The sequence below is a fragment of the Capsicum annuum genome, chromosome 4 (assembly GCF_002878395.1).
Source record: "Capsicum annuum cultivar UCD-10X-F1 chromosome 4, UCD10Xv1.1, whole genome shotgun sequence".
NCBI classification, from domain to species: Eukaryota; Viridiplantae; Streptophyta; class Magnoliopsida; order Solanales; family Solanaceae; genus Capsicum; species Capsicum annuum.
Genome location: NC_061114.1, coordinates 220,085,553 through 220,102,800, shown reverse-complemented (window position 1 = coordinate 220,102,800; position 17,248 = coordinate 220,085,553).

The following is a 17,248-nucleotide window of genomic DNA, read 5'->3' as shown; positions in this document are numbered from 1 at the left end:
AGTAACGTTATATTTGTATATGTGGTGGCCCCGACGGCCAAGTATTATATATATATATTTGTGTGTGTTGTGCTGATACAGGTAATTAGACCTTTCTATATGCAACGACGTGCTGTCCAATTTTTTTTTTGGTGACATGTAAGTGAAAGTACAGGTATTTGAACGGGTTCTCCCGGGCCTTCTCGGCTTCGGGTGCCAGTCCGGCCCGATGGGACTTTGGGGCGTGACAGGCACGGTATTGACACCCTTCCAACTAGGTTACAAGTTGGACCCCAAATTAGTTAGAAAAGGGGCATATCGGTTAGATGATTACCTCTCACAGTCTTAGTCTTAGTCTGTAATAAAAAACTCAGATAGTTTTATAGATTTTAGGACTGCCAGATACAGTTACTCAGCTCAGTACAGAACTCTGCTAGTTTCATCAGAATCAGGACTTTCAGAAATAGTCATTTACTTAACAGTACATATGTTATCAGTAATCTATGTTATCAGTAAACTCAGTATTCAGAATCCTTACAATCTCAATTACAGTTATATATTCATGCATGTACTCTCACGCAGTCATGTTCATGTTATTCAGTCAGTTATAGTTCATGCATATGGACCTATGCATTCAACTTACCTCACTTTGCAGACTAATACATTCTCACGCACTGACACATACTTTTTTCTTACACTATGGTGTCTTATACTATAGGTTCAGATGCTCAGGTTCCCGACCGCACATAGATTGCTTTAGATTTAGCCAGCAACAGTAGAATAGAAGTGAGTCCTCATCATTTGAGGATATTCTTTTTTTCACTATTTTATTAGCTTCAGAATTTCAGTAGATGGAGTTAGTTGGGGGATTATCCCATCAACTCCTTATTCAGACAGTCCAGTTTAGAGGCTTTCCAGACTAGATGTTCAGACAGTTGTTCAATTTTGGTATTGAGATACCTTATTTTAGTTTATTTTAGTTACTTGAACCTATGGCATTTCAACCCATTATTCTACATTATACAGTATTATTACTTAGTTATTACAGCAGGTACCAGTCATGGGTTAGCTTTTGGTCCTTCAAGATTATGAGCACCGTGTAGCGTTTATGGTACAGACTCAAGGCATTACAGGTTTTCATCTATTTCTCCACCATATCCAGATTAACTCAAAAGAAAGTCAGGTTTTAGTGGTTAGATTCTTGTGAGAAGAGTTTTCAGGAGTTGAAGACTCAACTAACCTCTGCCTTAGTTTTAATGTTTTCAGATGGTATAGATGGGTTTATTGTTTATTTTGATACTTCTAGAGTTGGTTTGGGTTGTGTGTTGATACAGAGAGGTAAGGTCATAGTCTATGCCTATAGACAACTTAATCCCCATGAGAAAAATTATCCTACCCATGATTTGAGTTAGCAGTTGTTGTGTTTGCCTTGAAAATTTGAAGGCATTATCTTTATGGGGTGAATATTGATGTGTTCACAGATCACAAAAGTTTGTAGTATGTGTTTTCACAGAGAGATTTAAATCTTTGTTAGAGAAGGTGGATAGAATTGTTAAAAGACTATGATACAAGTGTTTTATATCATCTGGGAAAGGTCAATGTAGTGACAGATGCCCTTATTAGATTGTCTATAGGTAGTGTGGCTCATGTTGAGAATGATAAGAAGAAGTTAGTACAGGAGGTTCATCAGCTTTCTAGGTTAGGTGTTTGGTTGGTTGATTCAGATAAGGGTAGTGTTTGGGTTTAGAATAGTTTGAAATCATCTTTGGTTTTCTAAGTGAAAGAAAAATAAGATAGGGATCCCAGTTTAGTTAAGTTAAAGGAGTCAGTCAGAGATCAAAAAGTAGAGGTTTTCTCTCAAGGAGGAGATAGTGTGTCACATTGCCAGGGTAGGTTGTGTGTGCCATGTGTTGATGGTTTGAGACATGAAATTCTTGCAGAAGCGCATAGTTAACGTTACTCTATTCACCAAGGAGATACTAAGATATACCGTGATTTGCGAGAAATCTATTGGTGAAGCGGTATGAAAAGGGATATTGTAGAGTTTGTAGCTAAGTTCTCTAATTGTCAGCAATTCAAGGTTGAACACCAAAGGCCTAGTGGCACTATACAGGAGTTCAGCATCCCCATGTGGAAGTGGGAAGAAGTGAACATAGATTTTGTAATAAGGCTGTCTTGTTCACATTATAAGCATGATTCGATTTGGGTTATTATAGACAGAATGACCAAATCAACCCATTTATTGCAAGTCCATACTTCTTATTCAGCTGAGGATTATGCCAGACTCTATATTAGAGATTTATTAGGTTGCATAGAGTCTTTTTATCCATCATTTTAGATAAAGGTAATTAGTTTACCTCTTACTTTTAGAAGGCTTTTTAAAAGGGTCTTGGCACCCAAGTTCATCTAAATATAGTCTTTCACCCTCAAATAGATGGTCAAGAAGAGAGGACCATTCAAACCTTTGAGGACATGTTTAGAGCTTGTGTTGTCAACTTTAAGGGTAGTTGGGATGATTACCTGCCATTGATCTAGTATTAAGATGACTCCATTTGAGGCTCTTTATGAAAGAAGATGTAGATATCCTATTGGTTGGTTTGAGGTAGGTAAGACTGCATTGATAGGGCTAGATTCAGTATTTGATGCATTGAAGAAAGTTCAACTAATCAGAGAAAGGCTTAAGACAGCCCAAAGCCGACAAAAATCCTATACAGATGTGAGAAGGAGAGATCTTGAGTTTGATGTTGGTAACTTAGTTTATTTGAGAATCTTTCCTATAAAGTGAGTGAAGAGGTTTGGCCAGAGGGGAATCTCAGTCCCCAATATGTTGGCCCTTACAGAATCTTGAGCCATTTTGGAAAGGTAGCCTATAAGGTTGAGTTGCCTACGGATTTGGCTTCACTGCACCCCATGTTACTTTATTAAAGAAGTGTATTAGCGATCCAGTTGTTGTCATTGCTTTAGAGAGCTTAGATGTTCAGAACAACTTTTCTTACGAAGAACTCCCAGTTGAAATCCTCGATCGTTAGATTCGTACACTGAGGAACAAAAAAGTATCTTTGGTCAAAGTTCTTTGGTGGAATCAGTCCGTAGAGGGAGCCACTTAGGAAGTAGAAGCAGATATGCACACCAAGTATCCTCACCTTTTCTCTGCAAACTCAGACTCAGCTCAAGGTAGTAGTTTCCCTTAGATTTCCTTTATTCTATTCTCGATCCCAACCATGTGGTCATAAATATGTCATTGCATGAATTCATGAATCATTCAGTCAGTCGCTATGTTTCAAACTTAGTTATGTTTTCGGTTATGCATATTTAGCATGTAATCTCAGTACCTCTATATTTTCTCAGCTTAATCAATCTCATTTGAGGAAGAATGTTCCCAAAAGGGAGATATTGTAATACCTCGTGTTTGTCTTAGCTTAGTTCAGCCCATAGTATATGTATAAGAGGCTTAAAATCTAAAAATTTAGCCAAGTGTTGGAGACTTAGTTTTATTTTTTGCCTCTTAACTGTGATAATTTTTAAAGTATCATTATTGACCCTGATACGATGGTTTCTAAGTTAATTTATTTTCAGGGGTGTAAGCGATATGTCTCAGATAAGTTTTAGATTTTTCGAACGAGGTTTGGACCACGTTTGGATTTCCAAACTAGTAGTTGATACAAGTACAAAGAGTACAAGGAGGACAAAGATATTTAAATGGAGAGACTGCACTCCAAAGTCGCCCCTTGTTTCCTCCCATTAAGGGCGTTGAGCTCTTTACGTGCTAAGAACCTACACTCAAGAGGCACCTTCCCTTCAATCTCATTAAGTTCATTATTGTGTTTTGATGCCCTTCCTTTATGCTCCATAAAAGTTCACTTCATTAAGGGTATTTTAGCCTTTGCTTGTAATAACTATAAATAGACAATTAGACCTTTACTTTTCATTAGTTGTTGAATGATATTGAAACACATTTCTCTTGAGAGAGAGTGCTTTAGTGTAGGGATTCAAAAAGCCATTGTAGTGCAGGACTTGGAAAATTTATTGTAACTAGGGTTAACTTGAGTGTGGATTCACTTGTGTTGACAATCTAACTTAGAAAGGCTGGTGCTTGAGGAGTTGAATCCCTTTTGTGTCAACCTAAGAGTGTGGTGTTTCAATTTCAATATTAAGTGGGTTTTGGTGTTTAATATACACCTTAGCTCCTTAGGTATTGCAATTGTTATGTCTCACTATCTACCTTTTCATTTATGTAAGTTTTAGTATTTTTGCTTCTAAATCTGAATGTGTTTTGCTTCTAGTATCATTGTCTCTACTTCATACCCTTTCTCTTAGGTTTTGTTTCGGTTTATAGATTTATTCTTGTATCCTTTGGTATCAAATCGTTGTATTAGAGTTGTTCCCACAACTCTAAGTCTTGGATTGTTGTTACCTTAAGCAAATCTTTACAAAAAAGAGTCAAAAGTCCAAAATTACAAAAAAAAAAGTGTTGAGTCTTGTGTTTGATAGTAGATCTGAAACTTACTACTTAGATCTATTAGATTTTTGTTTATTTGATAGTTTATAGTGTTAGATCCTTGCTCATTAGCACTAAAAAAGTCTAGATCTAAGTTTTGAACAAGATCCGGTTGTTTTTTAGCATTCCACCATTATTGAAATTGTGATTGAAGCTTTTGGAGGTGAGACCTCATGTGGCTTCTGGTATTTGTGTCATTTTTATGTTGATTTTTTGTTGGTTGTGCTTGGCTTGGCAAAGGGAACCTAGAAATAAAAGAAAATTTGAATTTGAGGTTCATTTGCCTTGTGGTCAAAATTAGTCAGTTCTTGAATATTTATATTGTTCTTCCATCATCTTCATATCTTGTTAAAGAAGAATATTCAAAGAGCTTGTTTGATCTAAAAGAGGAAAGAAAGAGAGTGTACTGGTTGTTTGTACAAAGAATATTCCTTAGCATATTCTAAGTCTTCCAAAAGAAGAGGGAATAATAAAGTACAATTGAAAGTACAAAAAGGAGGGAGGACCAATTCATTTCAAACCGATTTGAACTTAAAAAAAGGCTCAAAACCTTGCATCTCCCCCCACCCACCCACCCACCCAATTTCGTTCATACTCTCCCTTAAGGTGAAGTTTGGCCAAGACACAACTTGAAGTTCAAAATTTTTTTGCAAAGTAACGTCTAATCTCATAGTGCCACATCATCACTTTTGTGAACAACCGAATTGTATCTTAAACTTAGTTTTCCTAGTTTTAATTTGTTGTTTCTAGTTACCTTGGTGTTGATTCCATCACTAATTGGCAAACTAGTAACTACCTACTAGGTTGTGAATTGGTTTAGAGTCCGTTCTTTCGTGTTAATTTCTTTTTGTGCTTTTCTTATTTTGTAACTCATAGTATCTTGTTGGTTCAAGTTCAAAAGTAATTTTCTTTGTGTCTTATCAGATGAAAATCTATTTCGGACAAAAGTAGACTCAACCTTCAATCACTCATGGAGTACAAGCTAAATTTTCAACACTTGTGAAATCAAGTGTGAGGTAAGAACAGAGAGTGAGAGTTGGCAAGGATATTTGAACTAACTTGTTTGTTCATTTTGTAGGTTGTTCTTTGTTGTTTTTTTTAGGTACCTTAGATATGGAACCCAAAACTTCAACTTCCCAAACCTTGGGAAATGATATTGGTGGAGCTATCTTGGCTCGGCTTAAGTCTCTTTGCCTTGAAATGAGAAATGAGTTCAAGATGTTGCGAACAGATTTGGGATCAATAAAGAGTGAGATGACTAGAATGAATGTGGATTTTGATCAACTATGTCCACCAAAACCTCCACAAAATCCAATACCACAAATCCAAATCCATCACCAACTAAATCCAATGCCTCCTCTCCAAACTCTACTAAATTGAAATCACCCTATCCAAGTAGAAGAAGAGAGAGAGATAGAATCTGAGGAGAATTAGGCTGAGCCTCATGATGGAGAGTAAATTGATAGTAAGGTACAAGAAAATGTGAAGAAAATAGTAAAAGGGAAAGGAAAGCCGCAATAGTGAAGTTGGAAAGGGAAAGAAACTCTAGATTGTGGGACTTTCCCACAAAGGATCGCTATTACTCACTAACCCAAATTCTAGCACTTTTCCTAGCATTGATTCTTCTTATGTACAGGTTCAAGGTCATATGCTATCAAAGAAGGATCTAAAAATTGTCCTATATGAACACGTGGTTAATGATTTAATGGCATCCTTGGCCGAGAGTTCCAAGAAAGTGGATTGCCATGGTACATACCGAGATAACATTGCTACACTTTACTCTCCTTTGAGCATAAAAAGTGGTGAAGTGGCTAGTAGTAGACAATGTGAAGTAGTTTCGGGTTTGCTTAGTGTAGAAGTGCATGCCTCTTTCTTTGGTAGTACTTGTGATGTGTATTATGATAAATTTGCTCTTAAGTATAGTTCACTACTTGATCATGTGAATGGTGTAATCGAAAACTTTTCAGTTAGTGTTGATGCTTGTAATATTGATCATGATAATGGATATGATCTGTAACGCCCTAAAAATCTGTCCCGAGATGTCACACTGTGCTTAGGACCATAAGTGATCCCAAGCTAACCCATGAACTGGCATACTAATAAGCAACTAATTAAATTTGTAATAAATACTGAGTTTACTGCGCGGAAACATAAAAATGATGAAATTTGTGAAAATATAATACTGATACAATTTTTTACATTCTGATAAAAACTGAATGACGAAACTGAAGTTTACATAACTGACTCTGACAAACATCTGTGAAGACTCTACTATACTGACTATAGATATCTAGGATGTGACCCCAACAACCACTAATCAATACATAGGAGTAATAAAGTAAAGAACATAAATAAATCTAACTGAAGTCCTCGAACTATGAGGACTCGTCATCTTGCTGGCTGGAATCTGCAATCATCTAAGTCTGAATATGCATACTAAAACTTGTACCAACATTATGAGACAATGTAGCACATAGACATATATGTGGATTAGTAATTTGAGGATGTACTAAGTATATGAGGGTGAATGCATAAGTAAAACAATAAGTGTATATGCTCATAGATTTTCAAATAATGCATGCTAAGTGTAAATGACTCACTTAGGCTTGAATAACTGAAAGCTGAAAATCATGTATAATGGATATCAAAACATGTTGTATAAACATCGTGAGTCATGACACTTAGTTCTAAAAGCTGTATTTATGTTCTGTTCTTAAATCATGCAAGCTAAGTGAAAAGGGGCTCATCTTTATCTTCTGAAACTAAAAGCTGAAATTCTATTACTGAAGCTTAAGTAAAATAATATCTGAATAAGTTTGTGAGCCTTTACACTTAGTTTCTAAAATATGGAAAATACTTCATCTTAGGGATTTAGGGAGGTTCTCTTAACCGACATAAACCATACGAGCTACATGGAGTCCAACATCTTACCCACATTGGGGAGAGTCCAACGTCTTATCCTCCTAAGGAAAAAACCTCACATTGGGGAGAGGTGTCACACTCTTGCCAGGGAGTATAACTTGCTATCCAAGCAATCGATCACAAGCTAAGTCTGTCATTAATATAGAAATGGGAATAATATGATAATCTGTACCTATGTTGGCTATGTAGTTTTGTGGAAGTAGGATGCGCTAAACCCATACTTCCCGCTCGATGCTAAATACTACTTTCTTTAAATTTTTATGTTCATTATTTTGAAAATCCACTTTAAAACTAATATAATGGTTAATTATGAAACCAGAAATGCTTTTATCTGAGTAAATCTATAAATACAACTGATCTAAATTCTGTAAAGTGGATTCCATAGCTAGTCCGATGATCACAAGATCAAAGCTGTTCTGAAAACTGAAAATAATTTGTTTATAAGGTGCTTTAAGCACCATCTTTCATGAAATAATACTATTCAATCTTAGGATGATACCCCATACATAAATCTCATGTTAAAACATCAAATTGTTCATGCTTGACAATGTAAACATTTATATTTCATCATAAAATCAGGAAATTACAGCACTATGCATAAAAATATGAACATAATCATGTGATTCAACTTCTAAATCATTGGAAACATCATAATCTTGTAAATAACAATGATGGGTATAAACCCTAACTTCAATTTCATGGGAAATCACATAAGTTTAGTAAATTTGTATTTTGAACAAGTTTTGGGCACAAGGACGAAAGGATTGTCTTTGTTGAAAAACTCTGCATACCTTAATAGTTTGGATTTGATGAATTGAATGTAAAAGCTTGAACTTTAGAATCTCTAATGGTGTTCTTGAAGCTTCCTCTTGAAGTTTTTGGATTAGAAACCCTAAATTCTTGTTCTTTTATTGAGGAAAAGAAGATGGAATTGATGATTCTTGAGGGAATTGACTAGGGTTTGTTCTTGAGGGAAAATTGGAGAATGAGGGGAAATAATGCCCCAATTGAAGCCTTAGATTGTGTTTTTATGACCTGTGTTGAGGTGGGAAAAGACCCCATTGCCCCTCCATAATTTAAAACAAAAATTTGTGACCCATATTGCCGTTTTAAGGGCCACCGCGACACGGTGTAATCACGGTGGCTTACTGCCTCATATGAAAAATGTCATAACTTTTTACTCGGGTAACAGATTTTTGGCGAAATTCGTATAGTTGGAAAGATAATTCAATTATCTACAATTTGGTGGGTATTTAGCTGAAAAATTCTACATACATCAAAAGTTATACACTTTCAAAGTTGACCCTTATAGAATCGAACACCAAACATTGGACGAATTAAAGGATCTTAGCTCAACTTGGCTCTAAGTGATTTCTATGAACACTCTTGACCTAATAAGAATTTCACACACTTAGAATAAAATTCATGACACATGCATTCAAATTATGGATCAATAACATAACAAATACACCTTCACCGCGATGCGGTTCCCCCCATTGCTATACTTACCGTGATGCAATGGCGGTGAGTTATTGGAAATTGACAATTTCCTTTTAACACTCCCCCATGACGTGGTGGATCTCTTAGTGTTATTCTCACCGCGACACAATGGAATCGCGGTGAGCTACTGGAATTCCAACCCAAAAACAATCCAAACCTTAATCTAAAAATCTGAAATCTTTTTGAGACACTATTCCTAACTCCCCTGATCATGAATCAACTCAAGAACCATTGTCTTAGAGTCCGGAAGGTCAACTTAAATTCCTCAAAGTTATAAGGTCTTAAAAATGGTTAATTCCTGAACACATAGATAAATTTTGAAGCTTTTAGCTTCTTATGCAAGCACTAGGAGCTGAACTGAACTATGAAAAGTACGAGGTATTACAATATCTCCCCCTTGGGATCATTCATCCCCGAATGATACTGATTTGGTTGAAATACTAGGAAAAGACTAAGATGATATATAGGATACTTACGAACTAAACCATAACTTAATATCTGAATCTGAAACTGATGCACGATACATGTACTGAGCTGAATTTCACAATTTACCTGAATTTAAACAAACTATCTCTTGAAATGGCCATACTCATGAAATTTTAGGTAGTGAGACTATACTAAATCGGAAGATGGAAAAACTAAAGAAATTTTTTTGTCTGACTGTTACACTGGATTTTTGGCTGCACGGACTGAATCATGTTGAATGCTCTCACCCAAATAGGGTATTTCTTCAACACTTTTCTAAGAAATTTCTAATGCTATTTGGGAGTAAGGGACTTAAGGCATGATCTGAACAGGACCTCAGAATAAGGAATTACAACATTGCCTCAAACATATAGCATGGAACATAGACCTATAAATCGTAAGTTAGGATAGAATTTCTGGGTCTTAAGTAATGCTACTTCGCACTTTCAAGCTTAGCAACACTTCTCAAACACTACCTCAACTATACTATTTCCCTCAAATATCGTACTTTCTTGATTCAACATATAATTCTCATATGGCTTTGATAAATCCATTGCTAAAGTCTAAACTGAACTAAATCCTCTCATCACGGTCAGGCCTAACTGGAAATCACAAGGTACTACACATAACACTATAACACTAGTCTGAACCATGGATTTAATACTCCAAGCATGGTCATAACTACTCACTCTAGGAAGATTCTTCTTATCGCTTTTAATAGCTAAATTCAACCTCTTACTAGAAATTCATTAATGCACAACACACCTATCCCCTTTATATACCAACATGCCGTTCAAGCCTATCTTCATAACCACATATGTGCTTCTAAACAAATACCCATAAGAGCATCTTTCTCATATTCCCTAATACCTTTATCAATAACAACTTCTATGCACTATTCAATTCTTAGGAAGACACACGTAAAATATTCCTAACTAACCTACACAAAAAGCTTCACCTCAATAATCCTCCATTTATAGACCTACATAAAACAAGCATACAACAATCTTCCCAAACATAACACATAAAACTTAAACTAACCATGACATGTATCAAAGACTTAGACTCAATATTACTTCACATTTACTGTCTTAGCTAAAATAAGCATACAACATCTTTCATCAACAAGAAATGTGTACTCTCTCCCATCTAGACAATTGTTCGTCATCACTATATTAACCTAGGAAAGGGAACAAAAGGTATGAACATGAGGACCTAAAACATGAAGGGATACTATGTATAACTTGACACTTTACTGAGGCCGGAGGAATAGAGCATTCACGGCATAGATTCATTAAAGAGATCTAGTCTGAGGACATACATGATACAAATCAAAATTTGTACTAATTGTTAAGAGTGTTGCATGAATACTGGAACTGAATATACTGTAAAGCATGAGTATATGAGTCATGATCTGCATGACCTGAGTTTGGAGTTCATAACTTATGGAATATGATTTTGACTGCTGAATGAATTGAAACTCCTCATTTTAGGAACTGGGAAAGTACGTGATTCTATGTCATATACATGAACATGAAATATGATCATGAAACTGAAATGTAAGGCATGGGTAGGTATTGGAATAACTGAAAATGCTAAAATAAGAATGGATTGAGCCTCATCCTCACTTTTTGATGTTCTATAACATACTGCCATCACTACTAAAATCTGGAAGTCTGACTTAGTTACTCATTCTATCATCTCCCCCTTAGCTTTAAGCCGTCTCTCTAAGTCTCTGAACCACTGGATAAACTTTGATCTAAACTGCAATTACTTTACTTTAGATTTTGGGACGTAACAAAATATGTACATAATAGACTTGTCCTAAAGGACTGCATCTTCACGGGTAACACCCGATGCTAAAACCTCCTTCTGAGATTCAATTCTTAGATTTCTATAGCCCTAAAATCATTATATAACAACTTAAACACTCACCAACTTAGCTTTTAACATTTAGCATGGATATCTCTAAACCTTTACAGAACCATTCTAACTTTCTTCGTACTTTGCTAACATCACATCTCTAACTTACAACATCATTAACCTGTAACCCATAAGTTAACTGACAAGGATATCGTATACCACATAGCCTCATTCATACTTATCAATTCAAGGGTAATACTAGCCACACAACACTTAATAAATTTTAAAAATAATAAAGCCCTATATCACCTTGGGCACACCTCTACTCATACCTACAACATTATACTTAATTACGAATAATTGAACTTAAACTCTTGTGTACACTATTTAAGCCTACTAGATCACTTCCATACAACTAGCCACACTAACCAAGAAATCATTACATCCACTATTCAAACTTAATTTCTAGTGCTAAATATGATTTAACAACCCACCTTACATACAATTCTCATTTGAAAGCTATAAAATAAAACATCAAGAAACACTAGTCTACCAGGACTTTATAACAATAATAATCAATCATAATCATATCGCCTATCTTATTTACAATCCATTAACACATCCTCTTCCTACCCATCATTACTATCTACCCTTCTATACGTCTAAATTACCATCATAGCTCTATAAGTTTCAACTAAACTCCTGTTGTAACCCCAAGGGAAGCCTAAATTAACAATACTAAACCACCAAACACTTTATTAATATCCTATACTTTTCAAACACAATAAATACCATCAATAACTCCTTCTGTACTTCAAACAAACAACAATTTACCTTAACTAATAACTCTCTCTCTATCCTTCACCAAATTAACACACAAGAATATATCAGCATAATGCAATATCTATAGCATGCATAAATTTATCTCTATACTTTCTATCAATCATCATGCCCACTCCTCTTGCCACTACTCTTCTATAACCATACTTCAAACTATAATAAGGTTCTACTATTCATAAATCATAACACTGAATTTCATAATATCCCTCGAATGAACACTACATTTAACTATCTAGGTTCACACTATTTCCCCTCATAAGTATTATCTACATTGAAAGGGTTAATGGGCAATCTAAATACATAAATAATTTGGTCTCAACTGAATAATTCATAAGGATGAGAACGCAAACTTGCAACTTAAGGGACTATGACACACTAGAGAGTTCCTCTCAAGCCCTTTGTGTGACTTCTAAAACTTCTGTTAGCAAACCTAAGAGCATTATCTTTCATGCTCACAAGATCAAAGCTTTTCTGAAAACTGAAATACCCCATGCATAAAACTGAAAAGTGGATTCTATAGCTAGTCTGATGATCACAACATCAAAGCTTTTCTGAAAACTGAAAATAATCTGCTTATAAGGTGCTTTAAGTGTCATCTTTCATGAAATAATACTATTCAATCTTGGGATAATACCCCATGCATAAATCTCATATTAAAATATCAAATTGTTCATGCTTGATAATGTAAACATTTATAATTCATCATAAAATTGGAAAATTACTGCACTTTGCATAAAAATATGAACATAATCATGTGATTCAACTTCTAAATCATTGGAAACATCATAAGCTTGTAAATAACAATGATGGGTATAAACCCTAACTTTAATTTCATGGGAAATCACATAAAATTTAGTAAATTTATATTTAAAACAAGTTTTGGGCACAAGGACGAAAGAATTATCCTTATTGAAAACCCCCACATACCTTAATAGTTTAGATTTGATGAATTGAATGCAAAAGTATGAACTTTTGAATCTCTAATGGTGTTCTTGAAGCTTCTTCTTGGAGTTCTTGGATTACAAACCCTAAATTTTTTGGTCTTTTTATTGAGGAGAAGAAGATGGAATTGATGATTCTTGAGGGAATTGACTAGGGTTTGTTCTTTGAGGGAAAAATTGGAGAATGAGGGCAAATAATGCCCCAATTGAAGCCTTAGATCATGTTTTTACGACTTGGGTTGAGGTGGGAAAAAACCCTATTGCCCCTCCATAATTTAAAACAAAAATTCATGACCTGTATTGTTGTTTGAAGGGCAACTGCGATGTGGTGTAATCGCAGTGGCTTACTGCCTCATATGAAAAATGTCATAACTTTTTACTCGAGTAACAGATTTTGGAAAAATTAGTATCGTTGTAAAGCTAATTAAATTATCTAAAATTTGGTGGGTTTTTATATGAAAAATTCTACATACATCAAAAGTTAGATACTTTCAAAGTTGACCTTTGTAGAATCGAACACCAAACATTGGACGAGGTAAAGGATCTTAGCTCAACTTGGATCTAAGTGATTTCTATGAACACTCTTGACATAATAAGCATTTCACACACTTTGGATAAATGTCAAGACACATGTATTCAAATTATGGATCAAGAACATAACAAATACACCTTCAACATGAAGCAGTGATCCCCCATCGCTATACCCACGCGATGCAATGGAATAGCGGTGAGTTACTGAAAATTAAAATTGCCTTTTAATACTCCACTGTGACACAGTGGATCTCTTAGTGATTTTCTCATCGCAACGCGATGGAATCGCGGTGAGCTACTGGAATTCAAACCCAAAAACAATTCAAACCTTAGTCTAAAAATCTGAAATCTTTTTGAGATGTTATTCCTAACTCCCCCGTTCATGAATCAACTCAAGAACCATTATCTTAGAGTTCAAAAGGTCAACTTAAATTCCTCAAAGTTAGAAGGTCTTAAAAATGGTTAAGTCCTCAACACATAGTTAAATTTTGAAGCTTTTAGCCTCTTATGCAAGCACTAGGAGCTGAACTGAACTATGAAAAGTATGAGGTATTACATGACCCTTTGAAATTGTGTGATAAAATTTGTGTTATTAGACTTTTTCATAGTGATCATGTGTATGGAAAAATTATAATAATGGCATGTTTGTTCTTGAGATAGAACTTCTAGACCACAATCCTTTATCCTTGCAAATTAGTATTCTCTTAAAAGCAAATTTCATGTGTGATTGTGGGAATGAAACTCTAGGGGAAGGAAAGAATAGCCTCAAATTAGGTCATTGGATACTTCTCATATTTGATCCCGGTGACTTGGTTTTGATTTGGAACCCCTTCATCAATGGTGGTTTCACACTTGTGGACCCAAGGAAAAATGTGTCATTACCTCTTTGGGGTATTTCTTATATACTTGCATTCATGTTTGACACACTTGTTCTTAAGTTATATGAACCACAACTTGTGGATGCTAAGTTGATGTTTTACTTGAGGGGAAGAAGTCATATATGCTTAATTGTTTTAATTTTATCCTTGTGTGCTTTATGGGCTATATCTTATAGACCAAGTGGCCTTATTATAGATGATAGCACCTTGGGTGATGTTTTCACACTTGATTCCTTCCTATACTACCTCTTTACCTATGATGATAACCACGTTAATTTTGAATTTGTATTATGTAGAGGTAGGAAGTTTGGTGGCTGGTTTTCTTAATTTAATAATAATGATATGTGGATGTGGTGGGCCTTAAGACCAATAGTGGCACCATATTTGATGAGATCCTTTGTAGAGGTAATGAAACAAATGTATCTTATGGTTCCTAAGATAAAGGTAGTCTTACCTTTTGGGTGTAGTAAAGCCATTAAGACCAATGTAGTTTCTTTATCTCTTGATACTTGTCATAGTTGTTGTCTTTGTGCCATTCATGTTAAGCTTTTCATGTCACACACAAAGGACCCGTGGATATATTTCAAGTGTGAACAACCTCGGCTTGATGATATTTGTGGTACTAATGCTAACCCTCATGCCATGAGGATTGTGTGCTTATTTTTCCCTTTCGTTGGCTTTGTAAGGTGTAAATTGAGGTCAAATTCCTTTCAAGATGAAGAGGATGATACGAGTACAAAGAGTACAAGGAGGACAAACATATTTCAATGGAGAGACAAGCTTGGGTTACCAAGTGAGGGAAGGTCTTTGGAACCATTTCAAGGCATTGCACAAGTTGAAAAGAGGAGTAGAGACCATGCACTCCAAAGCCACCCCTTATTTCCTCCCATCAAGGGCATTGTGGTTTTTACACTCTAAGAACATACACTTAAGAGGCACCTTTACTTCAGGCTTATTAAGGGCATTTTTATCTTTTGATGCCCTTTTCTTGCACTCCATAGGAGCTCCCTTCATTAAGGGTATTTTAGTCTTTGCTTGTAATAACTATAAAAAGACAATTAGGACTTTACTTTTCATTAGTTGTTGAATAATATTGAAAGACATTTTTATTGAGAGAGAGTGATTTAATGTAGGGATTGGAAATACCATTGTAGTGTAGGACTTGGAAAAGTCATTGTAACTAGGGTTAGCTTGAGTATGGATTCACTTGAGTTGACAATCCGGCTTATAAAGGTTGGAGATTAAGGAGTTGAATCCCTTTTGTGTCAAACTAAAAGTGTGGTGTTCCAATTTCAATATTAAGTGAGTTTTAGTGTTTAATATACACCTTAGTTACTTAGGTATTTTAATTATTATGTCTCACTACCTATCTTTTCATTTATGCAAGTTTTAGTGTTTTTGCTTCTAAATCCGAATATATTTTGCTTCTAGTATCATTGTCTCTACTTCATCCCCTTTCTCTTAGGTTTAGTTTTGGTTTATAGCTTTATTATTGTATCAGTATCTCACCGCGATTGCACTGCATTGTAATTTCTTTAGCAGTGGCAGCCTTGGCACATCACGGTGAGAGCCCAATCGGTGTTCCAGTTAGCGGCAGTCTGGTATTTTCCCATGGCCTGAATTCATAAAAACACGGAATTTATCATAAATTAAGGCATTATATGCCCTATTTCTACAATTTATCTTTAACATAAACCCTATCCATCACCCAAATCCATCTAGTTCAACCATTGATCCTTCAAGAATACTCAAGAATTCAAGCTTCACCACCCAAGAACACTCAAGAAAGTTATTTCTCTTGAAATATTAAATCCTTAAGGTATGTTAAATGTTCATCCATGAGCCCTTTTCATCCATGGAGTCCAAGAATCTATTTTCATGTTTTAAATTATGAATTCTCATGTTTACATGAATTATCTTCATGAAACTTTTACGAATTTTGAATATACATGATGTGTACAAGTGATTTTTGATTGAACTAACCTTACACATTTGAATGATAGAATTTGTCATGTTAAATCATAAATTAATATTCTTATTAAATAAGTTATGCTACCATCACATGTTTTAACTATTCCATGATTTAATTCATGACTCTCAAGTGTTTGAAGAAATGCCGAAGTAACTATTTTGGAGTAATGCTTACTTATTATGGTTTCAAGTTCTTTCATGTGTTTTTATTGTTATTGCTATTGAATCCTGGGGGTTATGAATACCCGAAAGCTTAACTGTTTATAAAGTGTCAATATTTTTAGAATGGTTTTAGATAAACCATGAGCATCATTAGTTCAGTCAGTTATAAGGTCAGTTAAACTTAGATCAGTCCAGAATTCAATGTCTTTCAATTGGAAGTAAACCTTAGAACCGAGTGAGCATAGGGATGGCGTCTCCCCCATCAGTAGGCATGAGACGTTAGTAGTAGTACCTAAGTTCCACACCTACGGCGCCACCATAGACTTTGAGGGGTCCCCCGTAAGATAGGCATGCCACCCTAGTCCTTTGGGACATCACATTAGTGGATCCACACAACCATTATTAGTACCCGTGGCACGATAATGACGCCCTTCAACCTGGGGTTATAGGTTGGACCCTGATAGTACATTAGGGCATGTCGGTTATAGATAGCTCCCACAGTCTCAGTTCAGTATTCAGTACAGAGTACATTTTCTGGTTTGCTTGACCATAGTATACAATTATCAGTTATTCAGTAACTGTATTTTAGTACTTCAATTTAAAAACTATTTCAGTATCATGTTATATGCTTGGTTATGCATCCTCAGATTTTACAGCTGTCACATATACTATGCATCAATTACCTCATGTTATTCATT